Below are 5,942 nucleotides of genomic sequence, written 5' to 3'. Positions count from 1 at the left end.
GGAGGAGGAGCACGATGTGGCAAAAGCCCGTTCCGCATTCTATCAACAACAGGCTCGAAGGTACCAAAGCAGAGAAGTGCAGGCCAAAACCTATAACGTTGGTGAACTAGTTCTGCGCCTGCCGGAGTAGAAAAAGAACAAGCTCAAGCCCAAATGGGAAGGTCCCTTCATTATCAACCAGGTTCTGACCGGTGGAGCGTACCGTCTGCGGGATGCATCGAATAATTGACTCGAGCCAAACCCATGGAACACAGCCAGACTCCGAAGATTCTACGCCTAGCGCTGGACTCTATGTTCGTCTCCTTACCTCCATGAATTTTTTGCACATCTGTTTTTTCTCTCTTTCTTTCTTTCTTTCTTTTCTCTTCAAAGCCCCAAAGGGCTAAACCTGTGTCTTGGTTACACAATCTTGACGCGCTAACCGCGCTCAATATACCTGGGGGCTTCCTATACAGAAGCTTAATCTAATTATTTTTCCGGGCTTCACGCCCCGCACATGTGTTATTCTTCCGCATGTACCTTTTTTGCCATTATATGCATCGATATGACTTAAGTTTTGGCCAAGCTGGGTTGCCTGGCTCTTGTGTTTATGCCCTACATTCCTGTTAATTCGGCTAGGGCATAAGGGGAGCACCTCTGCGATTGTTACTGCCGGGTTAGTCGGATGTGTACCTCAGACTGGGTGAATCCGAAAGCTAGCGTTCTTAAGGGAATATTCGGTCAGTGAATAAAAGATGACTTTCATTTAAATTACTACACGCCCCCAGATGTTTTTAGCCTGCGTCTCACAGTTCGGACATGCACAGTAGGGCATGCGTACCCTGGAAAATGTTTCTTACTATCCATGTAATATAACATAGCTAGTTGGGTACTTGTCTATTCAAGCACTTATGACCCCTACGCCTGGTTTCCATGCATACCCCGGTTTTTATATAACCGAGTGGGTATTCGGATACACTCCGGACTATCGGGTCCAGAGGTCGAAGCGAAAAGGTCCGCCATGACAAATGATTTACAAACCGGCTAGGGACATTACATATGTCACTTGAAGTACACAGTCACTAAGACTGATTAAATTCTTCTTCTATACCATCCAACAGACTGCCTAGCCTACAATCCTGTTGGGAATACTTTGCGGCTAATTCTACTTGATCATACACTAAACTGACGGGGATCTCTTTCCCATCGGGCCCCACAGGTCCGACCTCGACCATGTGGTTTGGGTCAGCCCTGGTATATCGTGTCTTCACCATAGCCCAGGCTTCCCGTGCACCTTGTCGGCAGGTTGATATCTTCCATAATCGAAAGCGCCGCCGCGCTCCCTTAAGCTTCTCTATAAGCTCCCCCATGCCTCCCGGCAGGGACGCGGATGGCCACAAGGCTTGGGCAATACTCTACATCACCTGCCGAACTTGTTCGTGCAGTCGTGAGAGCTCTGGCAGAAGATCACCCGAGGACCCGGGCATCTCCTCCGCGGGACGACCTGTCAGCATACCTGCAGACATAATGTTGTTAGAAGGCTTCTTCGCCGAACTCCTTTAAAAAGTTCGTTCAAGCACTTACTAAAAATGCCGCGTTGAAGCTGTTTATTCTCCTTCACGGAGTCCGCAAGCTGGGCTCGGACATCCTTCAGTTCCACGCCCAGCCGGATATTGGCATCTTGGAGATCATTTTTCTCCCGCCTGACTCGTGTCAGCACGCGCTCGCCAGCATTTCACTGTCGATCATCACGTGCCGTATCCGCCTCCACGGCCTCCGGATTCACTCCGGGGCCACCTGCAACATCTATTGTTAGGTGTGCATATACGCCGCATACTACCTGGTACTGATATTCTTTGCAATAGACAAAAGAGTTACCAGGGGGACCCTTTTTGTACTTCTTCAATGCGGCAACAGCGGCTTCCAGCTGGGCCTTTGAAAGGATCAAGAAGAGGTGTCTAGAGGGGGGTGATTAGACACTAAGTGCCAAAAGTTGCAGTTTTTAATATTCTTAAGTTTAAGTGGAGTTTAAGCACAAGTTTAACAAACATAATACATATCAAGCAAGCATGCAATGAGTATATGAGTAGCGGAAAGTAAAGCATGCAACTTGCAAGAATGTAAAGAGAAGGGTTTGGAGTATTCAAACGCAATTGGAGACACGGATGTTTTTGTCGTGGTTCCGATAGGTGGTGCTATCGTACATCCACGTTATGGAGAATTCAACCCACGGAGGGTAACGGTTGCGCGAGTCCATGGAGGGCTCCACCCACAAAGGGTCCACGAAGAAGCAACCTTGTCTATTCCATCATGGACGTCGCCCACTAAGGACTTGCCTCACTAGCGGTAGATCTTCACAAAGTAGGCAATCTCCTTGCCCTTACAAACTCCTTGGTTCAACTCCACAATCTTGTTGGAGGGTCCCAAGTGACACCTAGCCAATCTAGGAGACACCACTCTCTAAGAAGTAACAAATGGTGTGTTGATGATGAACTCCTTGCTCTTGTGCTTCAAATGATAGTCTCCCCAACACTCAACTCTCTCTCACATGATTTGGATTTGGTGGAAATAAGATTTGAGTGGAAAGCAACTTGGGAAAGGCTAGAGATCAAGATTCATATGGTTGGAATGGAATATCTTGACCTCAACACAAGTGTAGGTGGTTCTCTCTCAGAAAATGTGTATTGGAAGTGTAGGTATGTTCTGATGGCTCTCTCCACGAATGAAGAGTGGGTGGAGGGGTATATATAGCCTCCACACAAAATCTAACCATTACACACAATTTCCCAAACTCGGTGGGACCGAATGGTTAAACTCGGTCAGACCGATTCAGCAAACTTAGTGACCATTAGGATTTTTGGTGGGACTGAGATGCAACTCGGTAGGACCGATATGGTTAGGGTTAGGGCATAACGTAATCTCGGTGTGACCGATTACACAAACTCAGTGGGACCGATTTTGGTAATAAGCTAACCAGAGAGTTGGTCAGGCAAACTCGGTGAGACCGATTACACAAACTCGGTGGGACCGATTTTGGTAATAAGCTAACCAGAGGGTTTGCATTGTAATCTCGGTAGTACCGATTGCTCAAACTCGGTGAGACCGATTTTGTAATGGACATACACAGAGAGATTACAATCCCATCTCGGTGAGACCGAGATCCCTATCGGTGAAACCGATTTGCTAGGGTTTGTGGTAGTGGCTATGACATCTGAAACTCGGTGGCGCCGGATAGATAGAATTGGTGAGGCCGAGTTTGACTTTTAGTTTAGGTCATATGTGGATGTGGGAAGGTAGTTGAGGGTTTTGGAGCATGTCACTAAGCACTCTGAGCAAGCAAGCCATTAAGCAACACCTCATCCCCTCTTGATAGTATTGGCTTTTCCTATAGACTCAATGTGATCTTGGATCACTAAAATAGAAAATGTAGAGTCTTGATCTTGAAGCTTGAGCCAATCCTTTGTCCTTAGCATCTTGAAGGGGTTCCACATCCTCTAGTCCATGCCACTCCATTGTTGAACTTATCTGAAACATACTAGGTAAAAGTGTTAGTCCAACAAGAGATATGTTAACATTAATTACCAAAACCACCCAGGGAGCACTTGTGCTTTCAATCTCCCCCTTTTTGGTAATTGATGACAACATACATCAAAGCTTTATATAAAGATATAGAGAATAGCAAGTAAAGCTTTGGAAAGACATGTAACATGCATATGCAATCATGTGAATATTGAATATAGGAGCATGTGAATGCGTAAACATGACAAAGTAAGGAATGTGTTACATGTATCTTGGCTATATGCATCAGAGCAAATGATGAGAATGTGAGAAATGTACCTTCATGCTCATGAGTCCTTCTTGCAAACAGTATGTACATCAGCAAGAACTTCTCATTCACATGACTGTGATGCATATACTTACCTTGTGGTCTTGAGTTGGCTTAGGATGGGATGAACCTGCGCAAACAAGGTTAAATAACACAGATACACCTACTGACCAAAGCAAGCAAGAGAAACCACAAGAGAACCAAGACTGGGATGACATGTAGAGTGAATACTAAGTACCACATTGGATATAGAAATGTCCCAAAGGTAAAGATATGCAATAAAATCAGAGATTTCCTCCCCTTAGATGTCTTTCTCCCCCTGAATCTGCATGGGATATTGGGAGAAGATAGGGAATAGAAAATTAGAGCAACAAAAAAGGAAACAACAGAGCTTGAGCTAAAGCAAGCAACCAATTGACATGTGACATCTCTCCTCTTGAACAACAAGCATCTGGGGTCTTTGATGATATTACTTTCTCCTAGTTGAGAAACTCTCTCCCCCTGAGTATTCTCTCTTTTTCCCCCTATAGGAAGGATTAAGCTTTGATGTGATCTCTCTCTCTCCCCCTTTAACATCAATTTCCAAGAAGGGCTCTTCTGGACATGTGATACAAATGGGTTGGTCCTTGAGTCACAGAGCAAAGCAGCATGTCTAATATGATGCTGGTAGAGGACAAGAATCATTGAGTGGAGCTGGAGCAAACAGAAATTAGGAATAAGTGGCAAGTTGGTTTTCTTGTGGTGGAATCGGTGACTCCGAGTTGTGTGCTTCGGTTGCACCGAAAGATTTCGGTTGGGTCGAAGAGAACAAACCGGTGTGACCGAGTTCATTAGAGTGAAACCACTTGTCACCTCAGCTCACTAGACAAGTAAGATCTCACAAGGATATGCAAGGAATTTACTGAAAGATCTGCAATGAATTGGATGCAGAAAATGCAGAACAAAAAGGAAAGAAAAGAAACTAAAAGTTCTAGATGAAGCACGGAGACAAAAGCACAGAGAGACACACGAGAACTTCATCTAGAGATGGTCGGCGACAAAGTCACCTATGTTAGAGTATATTGACTTAGGAGTCAAGTGAGAGCACTTGATCATAGGTCATACTCATCGTTTAAGCTCAAAATGGGGTTACCATTTTTCATTTAATCCTTCTGATGTATTCACATCTTGTCGAGTTGCTTTGACTCATGACTTGGAGTAAAGCTTCTCTAAGATGGAATAACATACCTTGGGTGGTGGTGTTGATCTTGCTCATGTAGTTGAACTTGTGTGGGTTGCTCAAGGTTGATGTAGTTCATCAAGGGTTGGGAGCACCACTTGGAGTTTGAGTTCATCTACCTACATGGGTTAGCTTTGCAAGGAAGAGCACTTGTGTATCCAAAATGACAATCATGAGACTCAACATAGAATTTGCCAAAGGATATGCTTGAATGGTTACGTGCTTCCTTGTCTTCAACCACCATTGTGTAGAGACTTGGTGATGTAGAGATTGCTCAAGATGTGAGTGAGTTGCAATCTCATAGATTTAGATTCAACCAAGTACCTACACTGGTTAGATAACATGCAAGGTACAAATATATCCAAGACATATGAATAGCATCATAAGAGAAATATCGAGGATTAGTCATAGGCTCATGCCCCGCATGTATCAAATGGAGTTCCTACTCGAAGTTTGAAGCATCAATGATGTTCAATTCACCTCTCAACCTACAAAACACTTTCTCATCAAGTGGTTTAGTGAATATATCCGCCAATTGCTTATCGGTGCGAACATGCTTAAGGTTAATGTCCCCTTTTGCAACATGATCTCGAATGAAATGATGACGAACTTCAATATGCTTAGTTCGAGAATGTTGCACGGGATTGTGAGCAATCTTAATAGCACTTTCATTGTCACATAGCAATGGAACATGTTTCACATATATCCCATAATCTTTAAGAGTTTGGGTCATCCAAAGTAATTGAGCACAACATGAACCAGCGGCAATGTATTCCGCTTCGGCGGTGGATAAGGATACCGAGTTTTGTTTCTTGGAAGACCAAGACACAAGAGATCTACCAAGGAATTGACAAGTACCCGAAGTGGATTTTCTATCAACCTTGTCTCCGGCATAGTCCGAATCAGAGTAGCCAACAA

This window comes from Triticum aestivum, chromosome 1A (genome assembly GCF_018294505.1).
Source record: "Triticum aestivum cultivar Chinese Spring chromosome 1A, IWGSC CS RefSeq v2.1, whole genome shotgun sequence".
In the NCBI taxonomy this organism is placed as follows: Eukaryota; Viridiplantae; Streptophyta; class Magnoliopsida; order Poales; family Poaceae; genus Triticum; species Triticum aestivum.
This window is presented reverse-complemented; position numbering follows the sequence as displayed.